This window comes from Lepus europaeus, chromosome 4 (assembly GCF_033115175.1).
Source record: "Lepus europaeus isolate LE1 chromosome 4, mLepTim1.pri, whole genome shotgun sequence".
NCBI lineage: Eukaryota > Metazoa > Chordata > Mammalia > Lagomorpha > Leporidae > Lepus > Lepus europaeus.
In genome coordinates this window covers 89,534,261-89,549,837 of record NC_084830.1, presented here as the reverse complement: position 1 = coordinate 89,549,837, position 15,577 = coordinate 89,534,261, and the positions used below count along the sequence as shown (strand labels likewise).

The window sequence follows — 15,577 nt, the reverse complement described above, 5'->3', positions numbered from 1 at the left end:
CTCAGGCCTTTCCTGTTCACCTGGCCCCAGCCCATCAGGGACCACGTGGCTGGGACTAAGAATTCTCATGAGTCTCGCTGCATCGCTGAGTTTTGAGTGAGGTGTGCTGGCTCTCTCTGGACTCCTCAGGCCTCTGTGCATTTCAGATCATGGGAGCCAGACCCACATCAGCATTTAAATATCTCTTTACCTGTCTCTATCCTTTACTAGGGCTAAAAAGTGAGGAATGTGTTCTATTCATGGTGCCATTGGAACACCTAACACAAGACCCTGCACACAGCAGTTACTGCGTGACCTAAGGGAAGAGGTATGTATGAGGGATGTGGGTGCACTTGAATCTACTGCTCCTCCTCTCTGCCAGAGGAGACTTTGGAACTCGTGGAACCCAGGTTGCTTGTCAGATCTGTGGAGTTAGGAGACCAAGCCTTGTGGGAATTTGTCACAACATAGGGCATGGGATGCAGGGAGAGGGGATAAGTGATGGGGTCTTTGGTCTTTCCAGGCTCATCTTCCAAGTCCTTTCTGGTAAAACTGCACAGACATCCATCATGGGAGTGGAGCTCTTTAAGGCGAAACGCTTATAACTCTGCAGCTACCAGATGGTTCCCCACTGTCAGCTGGGGCAGCGGCATCATATTCTTTGCATGCTTGATGGAGTCCAAGGTGTCTGTCAGCACCCCTAGATTATCTGTATTTTAACAGTTGCATGTCAAAGAAACATCTGGGGCTGGCGGGGGTGGGGATTTTTGTAGTGTCGGTTCCCGGGAGCCAGAGTGTGGGTTTCCCTTGCCCTGTGACCTGCAGAGCAGTCCTTGGCCCCTTTTGTTGGGTTCTCTGTGGGCTCCTGCTCAGCTTGCATATTGTCTCAGGAACAAGAGAGAGGGGAGCCAGTGCCCTGGTGGCTCCTCCTGGGAACAGCTTTATCTCTGTCGTTTCTAGCACGTAGGCTTTGTAAATAAACCAGGGTCTCCACTTCCCTGCTTTGTTAGTTTGGGCAATCCTCGGGGCCTGGAGCCGCTGGCTTTTCTGTCAAAGACACTTGTTTATGTGTCGTCTAGAAGCCTCCCCCGCCTTGGTCGGGGGCGGGGGGGGGGGGGGGGGGGGGAGGGAGATCAGCTTGCCTGGGGCATGTGTCTGTGGGGCTGACCGCAGCGTCTCTAGTGTCCCTTACAGTAAATATTATAAGCCAGATTCCTACAAGCAGAGAGATGCTGAATTGCTCCCAGCCTTCTGGTAAATAGCCATATTTCCCATTCTTCTTGGAATGATCTAAGCTATGTTCTATAATTAGGATCTAAATCAGGTGTTGTCCGCCTTAGACCAGATACCACTACCAGGAGGGGGAGGGGAAGGACATGCAGGTGAAGTAGTGTTTTCCACAAGCAGGACTGAGTAAATACCTCTCCTTTTTTATTGTGGTAAAAGGCACATGACATAGGGATTTGTCATTCCAACATATACAACTCAGTGGTACTCTACTCAGTAAATTCACAATATTATGCACCAACACTGCTGTGCAGTTCCAGAACCTTTTCATTACCCCACACATGTTCTCCTTTTCAAAAGCTAAGAGTTTGCTTGGTATAGAAACCAAAAGTTTCACTCAACCATTGATTGTGTCGATCAGTTCATAAAGCATCTGGATTGTATGTTGACCATCTTCAGGAAATCACAATTTGATTGAATTCTTTGATATAAGCCATTATGAAAAGATGTGTTCAAAATACACACACACACACATCTAAAGAGCCACAGTATGGATAGGCAGATATTTAATTAAGCTATAAATGGTGGGCGGTTGGCATAGCTGTTAAGTCTCTGCTTGAAAAGCTTGCATCCTTGTGGCTGGTGCTGTGGTGTAGAAGGTAAAGCTGACGCCTGCAGTGTGGGCTTCCCATGTGGGCACCGAGTCTCTGCTGCTCCACTTCTGATCCAGCTCTCTGCTATGGCCTGGGAAAACAGTGGAAAATGGCCCAAGTCCTTGGGCCCCTGCACCCGCAAGGGAGACCTGGAAGAAGCTCCTGGCTCCTGGCTTCAGAATGGTGCAGCTATGGCCATTGTGGCCAATTGCGGAATAAGCCAGCGGATGGAAGAACTCTCTCTGCTTCTCCTTCTCTCTCTGTGTAACTCTGACTTTCAAATAAATAAATAAATATTTTATAAATAAAGAAAAGAAAGAAAAGCCTGCATCCTATATTCACCCTATATTAGAGTGCCCTGGGTTTGAGTCCCTACTCTAGTTCCTCTCTGGCTTCCTGTTATTGTGCATATTGGAAAGAGCAGGTTGTGGGTCAAGTAGTTGGGTCCCTGACACTGAGCTTTTGAGGAATGAACCAACTGGAATGAACCACCCTGCATTTGAGGAATGAATGACATAGAATGGAAAAATCTCTGTTTCTCTCTCAAATAAAATATTGCAATTAAAATTTTAAAAGAAATTGATTAGAGGAATGCCTATATGGATAAAATATGTTTGTAAGGCCGGCGCCGTGGCTCAATAGGCTAATCCTCTGCCTTGCAGCGCCGGCACACCAGGTTCTAGTCCCGGTCGGGGCACCGATCCTGTCCCGGTTGCCCCTCTTCCAGGCCAGCTCTCTGCTGTGGCCAGGGAGTGCAGTGGAGGATGGCCCAAGTGCTTGGGCCCTGCACCCACATGGGAGACCAGGAGAAGCACCTGGCTCCTGCCATCGGATCAGCGCGGTGTGCTGGCAGCAGCGCGCCTACCGCGGAGGCCATTGGAAAGTGAACCAACGGCAAAAGGAAGACCTTTCTCTCTATCTCTCTCTCTCACTGTCCACTCTGCCTGTCAAAAAAAAAAATATGTTTGTAAGAATACTTTATTTGTGAAAAGAGGGGCAGTTTATTGAGTGCATTAAAATTTTAGATATTTTCCTTGATTGGAGAGGTCAAAATATGATATATAGAATATTTTTGAAGAAATACAGTTTTACTGCTTTTGTGTTCATAGAGCTACACTACTAGTAGAAAAGGGATGGTTGAAATATACATTTGTTTACTTAATAAAGATGTAGATCAGTAGATAGATATGTAAATATTATTTATTATTATTACCAAATAATAAGATAAAATCTCAGTGGTGGTTAAATCATCGTGGTGATGATTTTCTGTCTGCTCCCCATGGTAACTGACTTCACTTTTCAGCAGGGTACAACTTTCTTTTTGCTATTTTCTGATATTTCCTTAGTAAAAACTCAAAGAATACAAGGTCCATGAATCATGGCAAATTCCAAGTTATCAGAGCCCTAAATGTCCCCTTCTCAGCAGGTTCTCATTGACTTGTAGCTTTGTAGCAAGATTGCCCCATTCATTCCTCTCTGTTGGCTAGTTGCAGTTTTAGTGGTAATAGGCATCAGTATCTATAACGAAGTGTCATAAGGAAATGCTTGTAAATCAGAATTCTGTGTTCCACAGAGTATCAAATATACAGTATTGGGTGCGTCTTTGCAAATTAACTTTCCATCCCTTAGGGAGCTTCCCTGTATGTAATTCATAGATCTCCTTTCTCTCTTTTCCTTCCACATCCCTCTTTTCTAATGTTATTTCTTTTCTTCAAATTCCCATTATCTGATTTTTGGAACTGTTAACATTCATCTCTTTCCAGTTTTAGTGTATGTGCTGCCAAAGCGAGCACAATGTTCATCTCTTTCATTTGTTGGTCCCTAGGTCTGATACAATTAAGTGCTAGCCGGGGCCGGCGCTGTGGTTAGCAACAAAGCTGTCGCCTGCAGTGCCAGCATCCCATATAGGCGCCGGTTCGAGTCCTGGCTGCTCCACTTCCGATCCAGCTCTCTGCTATGGCCTGGGAAAACAGTAGAAGATGACCCAAGTCCTTGGGACCACGCATTCGCATAGGAGACCCGGAAGAAGTTCCTGGCTCCTAGCTTCAGATTATCACAGCTCCGACTGTTGCAGCCAATTGGGGAGTGAACCATCAGATGGAAGATCTCTCTCTCTCTATCTATCTCTCTATCTCTCTCTCTCTCTCTCTCTGCCTCTCTTCTCTCTGTGTAACTGACCTTCAAATAAATAAATACATCTTTAAAAAAATAATTAAGTGCTAGCCTTATATCCTTTCAGTGGGCATATTATGATGTTACATAATATATAGATACACACATATATATATCGATTTACTTGTCTAAAACAAACGAAAGAATTAACCAAACTCTGTAATAAAGGCAAGAATTTTTCTTATGTTATTCTCCTTTTTTTTTTTTTTTTGACAGGCAGAGTGGACAGTGAGAGAGAGACAGAGAGAAAGGTCTTCCTTTTGCCGTTGGTTCACCCTCCAATGGCCGCCGCAGTAGCGCGCTGCAGCCGGCGCACCGTGCTGATCCGATGGCAGGAGCCAGGTGCTTCTCCTGGTCTCCCATGGGGTACAGGGCCAAGCACTTGGGCCATCCTCCACTGCACTCCCTGGCCACAGAAGAGAGCTGGCCTGGAAGAGGGGCAACCGGGACAGGATCGGTGCCCCGACCGGGACTAGAACCCGGTGTGCCGGCGCTGCAAGGTGGAGGATTAGCCTAGTGAGCCGCGGCGCCGGCCTATCTTATGTTATTCTCTATATATTTCTCTGTATTTTATTATTTTAAAAATAAGAAAGAAATGGAATAAGCCTAGGAATCAGAAGCTTAGAATTTTAAAATTAAAAGTCAATTTCACTACTTCTGAAGTGGAAATTATGTGGCCTTTTACATTCCTAGTTTACTTGGTAGTCTTATCACTCAAAACAGTTCCCCGAATGTCCTTAAGTGAGTGTGGCTTTAGTTTCTAAGGTGGCTGAACATACATGTTTTCTTATTTCACTTAATTTTTCCTTGAAGATGATCCCTACCCCTCAAACTTCATCCCTTTAAAGAAGATTTTTCCCTCAATCTGAACTTCACCTCTTTCTCACTGGCTCTGTGAACTTAGATCACCTCCTTAAATGTTCTAGGATGTGCCCTGGGGTGAAATGGAGAGGATAATAGAAACTGGCTCCTGAAATCACGGTGTGAGTAAAGGAACAAAAGTGTGGAAAGTATGTCCTCAGTTTCCGCCTGTTGGCCTATGCTTCCTGCAGTGAGCTCTCACCACCTGTCGCCTGCCATACTTGCAGTTACAGGTGAATTCATGTGCTTCTTAAGTACTTAGGGAAGGGTCTTTTTATTCTGTAAATAAACTGCTAGAGGGAGGTTTGTTACCTCAGTTGGTACGGAAATTCACAAGCCAGATCGTAATGAGAAGGAAAGACCGGGTACTCACAGATGAAACCTGTGATTGTGAACTCTTCATAAACAAGTAGTCCTCAAAGGATGCTTGAGCCATCATCTGCTGCCGCTCAGAGGGAACATTAGCAGGAAGCTGGACCCGACGTGGGATAGCTGGGTGGCTGGGATGTGAATCAGGCACGTAGATATGTGGGTGACCTAACCACTGTGCCAAATGCCCACCCTAAGGCTTCGTATTTCCGTACATCCTTGACAAAATCTTGGGAAGTCTTTGACTGCTAAATGCTCGGGACACGCCAGTGATGGCCACTAAAGGACACCTATGAATCGCCCCATTTTAAAAATGTATTAGATGTTGAGATGTTATGAAAAATTAACACAGGAAACAGTGAAGTACAGTAGTTCCAAGTCCAGCTTTGTAATTGAATCACATCCGGGTTTGAAATCTGGCTTGGAGCCTGTCAGCTGATAACCTTGTGCAAGTGCTGTGACATTTCTGAACTCCATTCCACTTGCACATAAACTGGGCATTACAACGCTTAGTTCATAAAGTTATTGAGGGTCTGAAATGAAATAACTTTTAGGAAGTACTTACATAGTGCTGCTCACATAGAACTCAGCAAATGGCAACTTTATTATAATTTTGTTGTTGTCTGAGAGGCAGAGATAGCTCTCAAATGCCTGCAATGGTCTGAGGTGGACCAGGCTGAACATGGGAACTGGAACCAGGATCTCAATCCAGTTTTGCAAGTGGATATGCAAGAATGAAACTGCTTGAGCCATCACTACTCCTGCCCAAGGCACACATTAGTAGGAAGCTGTAACTGGAAATGGAGCTGGGAGTTGAAGCCAGGTACTCCCATAAGGGCTGTGGATGTTCCATCTGTTGGCTTAGTGGTTTGGCACAATAGCCACCCTCATTAAATTTTTTTCAGAGTTTTCTTCTTGGTTGTTGTTGTGGATTTGTTCTGAGAGGAGGAGCGTGGTGGGGGCAAGAGGTGTGGAGTCACCACACAGACCCCTGGAGTTGGGTGAAAGCTGGCCAGAGGCGAGCAGCCCACAGACTCGTTTATTTCAGTTGGTATAGCAGCTTAAATAGCCAAGGCAGCCCATCTGGTCAAGGGGCGGTTTATACCCTAACCAGTCACTGCCTGTTGCCAGGCAGGCTCCGTTGCCAGGTGGGTTTTGAAGCCATTCTTGAGTAACTGACGCTCACCTGCCAGAGGCCATATTGCATCTTGGCATGGCCTTCTCATTCCACCACACTTGATAAAGTGATTATTTAAGAATACCATCTTTTATTAGTTCAATTAGTACATATTTTCCTTCCATTTTTGAATCATTCTTTATTTTAAAAATCTACAGATACACAGACATTTCAAATATCTAGTTACGATTGGATCTAGAAGATGAGAATCTGATGTGAGATAACAGTAGTTCCTGGAAAGAAGCAGACTTGAGATAAATGCCCTGTTCTGAAAGGGGGGACAGGGGCAGAAATGAGACAGGTGACGAGTCCAGGCCAGGGGGCCGGGTCTAGCAGATGAAGACCTGGCTGAGGGTCCAGAGACATAAACGCTACACCCAGAACCAGTACGGCTGTCCAGGAATATGGGCCCTTTAGATCACCTGGACTTCAGTTAGGTAACTTTAAAATAGCCACAGATACTTTGTCTTTCAAATGCTTCTCATGGGATGGGTGAACAAAATAATGATGCATTGTGAATGCTGAGGGTAGACACAACACTGGATTGAAAGTCTTCAACTTCTTTTTTTTAAAAAAAAATTATTTATTTATTTATTTGAAAGGCAGAGTTACAGAGAGGCAGAGGTAGAGGGTCTTAAATGAAATAACATGGTAAAAACTAACCGAGCACCAAAAAGGAAACCTGTTGAAGTGAATGGACACTATGAGAAACAGTGACTTGATCAGCCTTTGTCCTGACTGTTGATGTACAACTTAATACTTTATCCCTTTTAGTATTTTTTTGTTCTACTTAATACTATTGGTTAAACTCTGTAATTAACACACAATTATTCTTAGGTGTTTAAATTTAACTGAAAAGTGATCCCTGTTAAACATAGAATGGGAATAAGAGAGGGAGGAGATGTACAATTTGGGACATGCTCAATCGGACTTGCCCAAAATGGTAGAGTTAGAAACGTGCCAGGGGATTCCAATTCAATCCCATCAAGGTGGCACATACCAATGCCATCTCACTAGTCCAAGTGATCAATCTCAGCTCACAACTGATCATAATGATAGGTCTAAGAGTCAAAGGGATCACACAAACAAGACTAGTATCTGCTAATACTAACTGATAGAATCAAAAAGGGAGAGAACGATCCAACATGGGAAGTGGGATACACAGCAGACTCATAGAATGGAAGATGTCCTAAATAGCACTCTGATCTCAGACTCAGTCCTTAAGGCATTCAGATCTGGCTGAAGAGCCCATGAGAGTATTTTAGGCATGGAAAGCCAAGACACTCCGGAAAAAAAAAAAAAAAAAAAAAAAAAAACCACCCTAAATGAAAGATCTCTGTGAATGAGATCCCAGTGGAAAGAATGGGCCATCAAAGAAGGAGGGAAGGAGGTACCTTTCTCTGAAGGGAGGAGAGAACTTCCACTTTGACTATGGCCTTGTCTAAATATGATCAGAGTCGGCGAACTCAAAAGGCTTCCATAGTCTTGGCAATTCATGATGAGAGCCTAGGGTGATTACTGACGCCATAAACAAGAGTGTCAATTTGTTAAGTCAACAACAGGAGTCACTGTGCACTTACTCTTCATGTAGGATCTCTGTCCTTAATGTGTTGTACAATGTGAATTAATGCTATAACTAGTACTGAGACAGTACTTTACACTTTGTGTTTCTGTGTGGGTGCAAACTGATGAAATCTTTACTTAATATATACTAAATCGATCTTCTGTATATAAAGAGAATTGCAAATGAATCTTGATGTGAATGGAATGGGAGAGGGAGCGGGAGATGAGAGGGTTGCAGGTAGGAGGGAAGTTATGGGGGGGAAAAATCCACTGTAATCCATAAGCTGTACTTTGGAAATTTATATTTGTTAAATAAAAGTTTAAAAAAAGAAATGCCAAATTTATCAGAAAAAAAAAATGAAATAACAGAGAGATCTTCCACTTGCTGGTTCACTCCCCAGATGGCCACAATGGCTGGAGCGACGTGAGCCAGGAGCTTCTTCTGGGCCTCCCACATGGGTGCAGGGGCCCAAGGACTTGGGCCATCTTCTGCTGCTTTCCCAGGCCATAATAGAGAGCTGGATCAGAAGTGGAGCAGCCAGGAATCGAACTGATGCCATATGGGATGCTGGCAGCATGTAGCTTTACTTGCTACGCCACAGCCCCAGCCCCTGCAACTTGCCTTTGATATTAGGTTTTCCATAGTTTTGCCTCTTCTCTGACCATGGGATGCTAGCAGAACTTGAACAGCTGAGCTCCATGCTTTTTCCTGTTGGAGAGGCACTAGACATTCCTAGGCAGAATGGTAGCTTTTACCTTTCTGCTTATTATTCCTTCCTCCTTATTCCTCCAGCTCTTCTTTTCTTTTTTAGAATTGGGTGTCACTGAAGAGCACTTGGATAGTGTCAGGTAGAGGCAGTCCCCTGGGACCATACCTTGGGTGAAGTCCTTAGCAAGAAACACTCAGGACTGGCCTGCACCTTTTGCCCTCTGGTAAGTCAAATCATGTCATTGCTTCCAAGTTTATAATAAAGTTAAACTTGTTAAGGTCTCCTTGCCAGCCAAATCAGACTGGATCTCATGATCCAAACTGGGGCTTTGGTGTGATTTTAGGAACGGGGTGGCTGATGAGGTACTTTGTCCTCGATGACAGTGAAGTTGAACACGGGACACCTCACTTGGAGACAAAATATCCCATTCTTTCCTTGGTGGAAAGATGGTCTGAAGACACACGAGGTGACAGCCTTTAGGGACACTTGAGAGATGGAATATTGCTCAAAATAATGGTTCAGAAATGAAGAAAAAAATTTATAATGCTCCCAGCGAAGGACCTAGGTTCATATAGGCAAGATACAAAGTACACTAGGGGCCTGCCACTGTGGTATACTGGGTCAAAGCCCTAGCCTGCAGAGCCAGCATCCCATATATCAAGTCCTGGCTGCTCCACTTCCAATCCAGCTCCCTGATAATGTGCCTGGGAAAGCAGCAGAGAATGGCCCCAAGTCCTTGGACCCAGAGGAAGCTCCTGGCTTCTGTATTCACCTGGCCCAGCCTCAATCATTGTGGCCATTTGGGAATGAACCAGCAGATGGAAGATCTGTCTCTCTCTGTCTCTGCCTCTATCTCTGTAACTCTACCTTTCAGATAAATAAAATAAATCTTTAAAAAAAAAAAAAAGATATGGGCCGGCGCCGCAGCTCCATAGGCTAATCCTCTGCCTGCGACGCCAGCACCCCGGGGTTCTAGTCCCGGTCGGGGCACCGGATTCTGTCCCGGTTCCTCCTCTTCCAGTCCAGCTCTCTGCTGTGGCCCGGGAAGGCAGTGGAGGATGGCCCAAGTCCTTGGGCCCTGCACCCGAATGGGAGACCAGGAGGAAGCACCTGGCTCCTGGCTTCAGATCAGCGCGATGCGACGGCCGCAGCAGCCATTGGAGGGTGAACCAACGGCAAAAAGGAAGACCTTTCTCTCTGTCTCTCTCTCTCACTGTCCACTCTGCCTGTCAAAAAAAAATAAATAAATAAAAAAAATATATGAAGCATGATCTTAGGAATGGCAGGTTTTGATGGACTCCAATGGAAAGGAGACTAAAATTCTTCAATAGGAAGAACAGAAAATTAACTGCCCTCCCCCATCACTGTTAGTTATTTTTTGGTATGTTAGAATAATTAAGTGGAGAACAGATTTTTCTACATTAAGAGATGGAGGCAATAATTCCTTGAATTCTATTTCTTCAACTGCTCCAGTCAACCAAAGGGAAACTTTATTGAGGCCCTGGGGCCATGGGGCTTGGGGTGGGGGCAGGGCCTTATTTGACCTTCTTCTTGGGGTGCAGGTTGTTGTTGTGGCCTCATTTTTCTTACAGCACTTGGCAGCATGGGTGTGCAGGTGAGCATAACACTTGGAGAGGATCATCTTGTTGCAGTTGTACTTCTGGGAGAGCTGGCGGAGGGAGGGCTCGATGACATCACCTCGCAGGTGGAGCACCAAGTGCAGGGTGGCCTCTTTCTGGGTGTTGTAGTCTGTGACAGACTGCAGCCCTCATCCAAATGTTTGCTGGCAAATAGCACACGATGCTGGTCAGGTGGGATGCCCTCCCTGTCTTGGATTTCAACTTCGTCGTTCTCCATGGTGTTACTGGGCTCAACCTCCAGGGTGAATGGTCTTGCTCGTTAGGGTCTTCATCAAGACCAAAATCTCTAAATCTGTGGAAACACAGCTGCTGCCACCTACCAGCTTGACCACCTCATTCTGAATTCTCTTTCTAAGTAGTAAATTGTAGACCTGAGAAAAGAAATTAAATTTGCTGGCATTTCGGTTGTGAATCAGTGAATGGGGGCTCATTCTCTGTCTTTCTTCCCCTTAAATGAATAATTTTTCAAAAGTTCAATTCTCATTGTAAATTGGTTTCATTTTTCCTATTGCGCTTTGATCTGTGACAAACATATAGTGTTTTCTTAGTGTGAACTTGACCATGTTTTATATAATGCATATGAATTTTGTACATAAATAAAGTCAAATTTTATTTTCTAAATGAGATAATATTGTGGAAATGGATATGGTATATCAATAGGAATTTTTTTGAAAATTTCTTCAATTTTAATATCTTACTTATATATTCAAACACAAATATGTATTTGCATACCTACAGACATGTGTATAAACAATTGCTCTTTCCATAGACTTCAGGGAAAAAACACAGTTAATAAAATCCTTATGACCTTAATTTTTCATCTTGAGTTTTGGAAATATATTTGAAAAAAATGCTTGTCTATTTGATACAATTAAAGTACAAATATGTATTTTAAAAATCTGTCGTAAGAAAGCTGGTGGAGGGGCCAGTGTTGTGGCATAGTGGGGTAAGCATTCCATATAGGCGCCAGTTTGAGTCCTGGCTGTTACACTTCCCATCCAGCTCCCTGCTAATATGCCTGGGAAAGCAGCAGAAGATGGCCCAAGTGCTTGACCTTCTGCACCCACACGGGAGACCTGGAAGAAGCTCGTGAATCCTTGCTTCGGCCTGGCCCAGCTTAAACCGTTGCTGTCATTTAGGGAGTGTACAAGTAGAATGAAGATCTCTCTCTGTCTCTCTTTCTCTCTCTCTCTCTCTCTCTCCCCCACTCTGAAACTCTGACTTTCAAACAAACAAACAAATAAATAAATTTTTTAAAAAAAGAAAGCTGGGGGAGAATCTTATTGTGGGCAAGTACAGATGTAGAGATTTAGATTGGTTTGCTAGATATAGAGGTTTTTGGTTTCTTTTTGTATTAAAAGCAGCGTGTACAGCTCTAAAAGTTACCTGAGTTTTGTTGATACAGAATTTTGGTGAAATTTTTGGAAGGCGGTTTAGGTGAACTCAGCGGCCAGCCCTGGATGACATAAGCATACCCTATGATAAATGGAGGTCTCACTGACCCAGTGGAAAACTGCAGGTTGATACTTCTTTTGTTGAACAGCCTGTGATTTCATTAGTTTCATTGACAGTAATTCTGGGAGAAATTTATGATGACCACAAAGCAGAGTTAGTGAACCGCGTGAAATGTCAGCATGCCCACTTTGGAGTCTCTGTTTTTCTCCTCCTACTTCCATCAGTGCTGTTTGCTTTGGCAGGTGACTTTTTCTAGTCTGATTTATAAAGCTTGGGCATGCCTTGGCCTCTCTTGAACTCCATTTCTGACAGCCCTAGAAGGACTCTTTTTTTTTTTTTTTAAAAAAAAAAAAAGCTTTTATTTAATGAATGCAAATTTTATAGGTACACCTTTAGGAATATAGTGGTTCTTCCCCGCATTCCCACCCTCCCACCCCCACTCCTGTCCCACCTCCTACTCCCTCTCCCATCCCATTCTTCATTAAGATTCATTTTTAATTTAACTTTGTATACAGAAGACTAACTCTATACTAAGTAAATATTTCAACAGTTTGCACCCAAACACACACACAATGTATAAAGTACTGTTTTGCAGTTAATTCTCATAGTATAACTCATTAAGGACAGAGGTCCTACATGAGGAGTGAGTGCACAGTGACTTCTGTTGTTAATTTAACAATTAACACTCTTATTTATGATATCAGTGATCACCCGAGGCTCTTGCCATGAGCTCCAAGGCTATGGAAGCCTTTTGTGACCACAAACTCCGACATTATTTAGACAAGGCCATAAGCAAAGTGGAAGTTCTCTCCTCCCCTAGAAGAACTCTTAATTCCATAGTAATACACCAAAAGACAAAAAATACATCTTGGAGATAGCTCCTATAAAGCTACTTTCTCAAGTTTTACATTTAATGAACTCTTTGATAGGCGTGAGTGTTTTTGTTCATTTTATGTGGTCACTAACACAATACTGTTATGGGCATAAGTATCTCAACATTTATTGCAAGTTTTTGCTCTCACAGAGATAAGAACTGTAAGCAGAGGCATAAAAACGGTGCACAAATGAGAGCAGGACTTATTAAAAGTGAGAGAGTGAGTATACAATCAGGTGAAAATGTGTGCACTCCCACACAGAGAGATGCTCATCATATCTGGGCCAAAGAGTTTCCTTTGAGGAGACAGAGTGAGGAGAAGCATAAGCAGAAATCCAAATGTAAAAAGGGCAGCTCATGAGAGTATTTTAAGCATGGAAAACCAAGACACTCTGGCAAAAAAAAAAAAAGAAGACCTAAATGAAAGATCTCTGCGAGTGAGATTCCAGTGGAAAGAACAGGGCCATCAAAGAAGGAGGTACCTTTCTCTGAAGGGAGGAGAGAACTTCCACTTTGACTATGACCCTGTCAGAATAAGATTGAAGTTGGCAAACTCAAAAGGCTTCCATAGCCTTGGCAACTCATGACTAGAGCCTAGGGAGATTACTGACGCCATGAACAGGAGTGTCAAATTGTTAAGTCAGCAACAGGAGTCACTGTGTACTTACTTCTCATGTGGGATCTGTCCTTAATGTGTTGTCCACTGTGAAGTAATGCTATAACTAGTACTGAGACAGTATTTTACACTTTGTGTTTCTGTGTGGGTGCAAACTGATGCAATCTTTACTTAATATATATTAAATCGATCTTCTGTATATAAAGAGAATTGAAAATGAATCTTGATGTGAATGGAATGGGAGAGGGAGCGGGAGATGGAGGGGTGCGAGTGGGAGGGAAATTATGGGGGGGGAAGCCATTGTAATTCATAAACTGTACTTTGGAAATTTATATTTACTAAATAAAAAAAGAAGATCATAAAAAAATGGGCTGCTAGCATGTTATTAGTCTCTTAGGAGTTAGGGGGTGGTACACAGAATGGAGTTCAGTGTGTGTGAAGCTTTCTGGGAGTTCCATGGGACCTCTGAGTAGAGCTTAACTTCCTTTTGGCCATCATGGTGTCTCCTCCTGCCTGGTTCTAGATGAGACACAGATGCATCTTGGGAAAGTGGGTGTACTGGATTGACAGGTAGGGGGTTCCAATGCAATGCTACACTGAAATTATGAAAAAAAACCTTCCAGCTTTCTTTATTCCTACATAATTCCCTGCCTACTTCCCCTATATCAATACCACTGACTGGGTAAGTTAATATAAAGAGCGGTAAATTTGGGCTTAGGGTTCCAGTTCAAGGTTGAGTGGGCCATATCAGGTGTTAGTCTGAAGTCATGAAAAACAAGGAGCACACAAGAGATCTGGCCAAGCTGGCTTTTGTAGCAAACCCACCTTCAATATAACCCATTAACCCATTAATTCATTAACTGCACGAATGAACTTGTCCATTTATGAAGGCAGAGTGCTAATTACCTCTTACAGTCCCACCCAGTCCCTCCTCCTACAATCTCACAAATGGGGGTTACATTCTAACATTACCTTTAGAAAGGATAAAGCCTATGGAAACCGTAACACTGAGCAATTGCTTTCTCTGCCCATCATCATTTCCTTTTAATAATGTTGCCTTTTCAGCTCTCTGCTATGGTCCGGGAAGGCAGTGGAGGATGGCCCAAGTCCTTGGGCCCTGCACCTGCATGGGAGACCAGGAGAAGCACCTGGCTCCTGGCTTCGGATCAGCACAAAGCGCTGGCCGCAGCAGCCATTGAAGGGTGAACCAATGGCAAAAAGGAAGACGTTTCTCTCTGTCTCTCTCTCTCTCACTATCCACTCTGCCTGTCAAAAAAAATAAATAATAATGTTGCCTTTTAATAATGCAGCCACTTATCTCGGCCCTGGTCTATCAACATGGCACATCTTTCTGGCCCCAGTACTTGATATTGAGAATGGTTCATCAGAACTCGAGGGACCTAGCTTCCTGGCTGTTGAGGGGGTGGTTGGGAGACATACACACTGGTGTCTCAGTGATTTTGGAGTTGTGAGTCTTATAAAGAGTTGCCGTAAATGGCCCTGCTACCCTGAGAGGGAGTGCCTATTTGAGAATGAAGCCACCATAGAGAAGAGTGGGCTGTGACCTAGGGCCCCCTGACCTAACCCCTTCCCCAGCTTCCCACTTAATGAGCTCAGTGAGTTTTTGTTTTCCCTAGAGTTAGTTTCAGTTGGATTTTCTGTCACTTGCAATGAGTAATAACATTTCTTAGAGAAAATTACTTTGTTGTCTTTCTGAGATAGTTTGAGTACACAGTACTGCTGTAGCACTGATACCTGATTTGTGCATTTGGTAAACACTTTTTTCCACCTGTAAAATTTTATTTACAAGGCAATTGGCTAAATTGTAGAATTTATAACTGAGAATACATTTTGATATCTTGTTATTAAAAATAAATGTGTTTTATTTTGATTAACTTAATTTCTAGGTTAGGCATTCTACATACTTTTCTATATAAAGATAAGTATGTAGTCTCAGTAAATTTGTAAAAATTGAAGTCATATTGTGTGTTTTCTCAGGCACAATGGAGTAAAACAAGAAAATAGCATGAAGAATAGTGGAAAATTTACAAATATACAGAAATTGGACAATGTACTCCTGAATAACCAATGGATCATTGAAGAGATTAAACACAAAATAAAAAAAGTCTTGAATCAAATGAAAACAAAGATGAGCTTATAGTTATCAATTTAAAAATTAAATGCTTAGATATCTTAGAAAGATGATTTGTCAAAGACAAGAAGAGACAAATGTTGTAAGTATATGCTAGCAAATTATATATATTGACAAAACAGATTAGCT

At 43.1% G+C, this 15,577-nt stretch overlaps 1 pseudogene; it reads right to left on the bottom strand.

Moving 5' to 3' along the window:
• Positions 1-10,246: 10,246 nt before the first annotated feature.
• Positions 10,247-10,782, bottom strand: LOC133758722 (ubiquitin-ribosomal protein eL40 fusion protein-like; annotated as a pseudogene).
• Between the last annotated feature and the right edge of the window lie 4,795 nt (positions 10,783-15,577).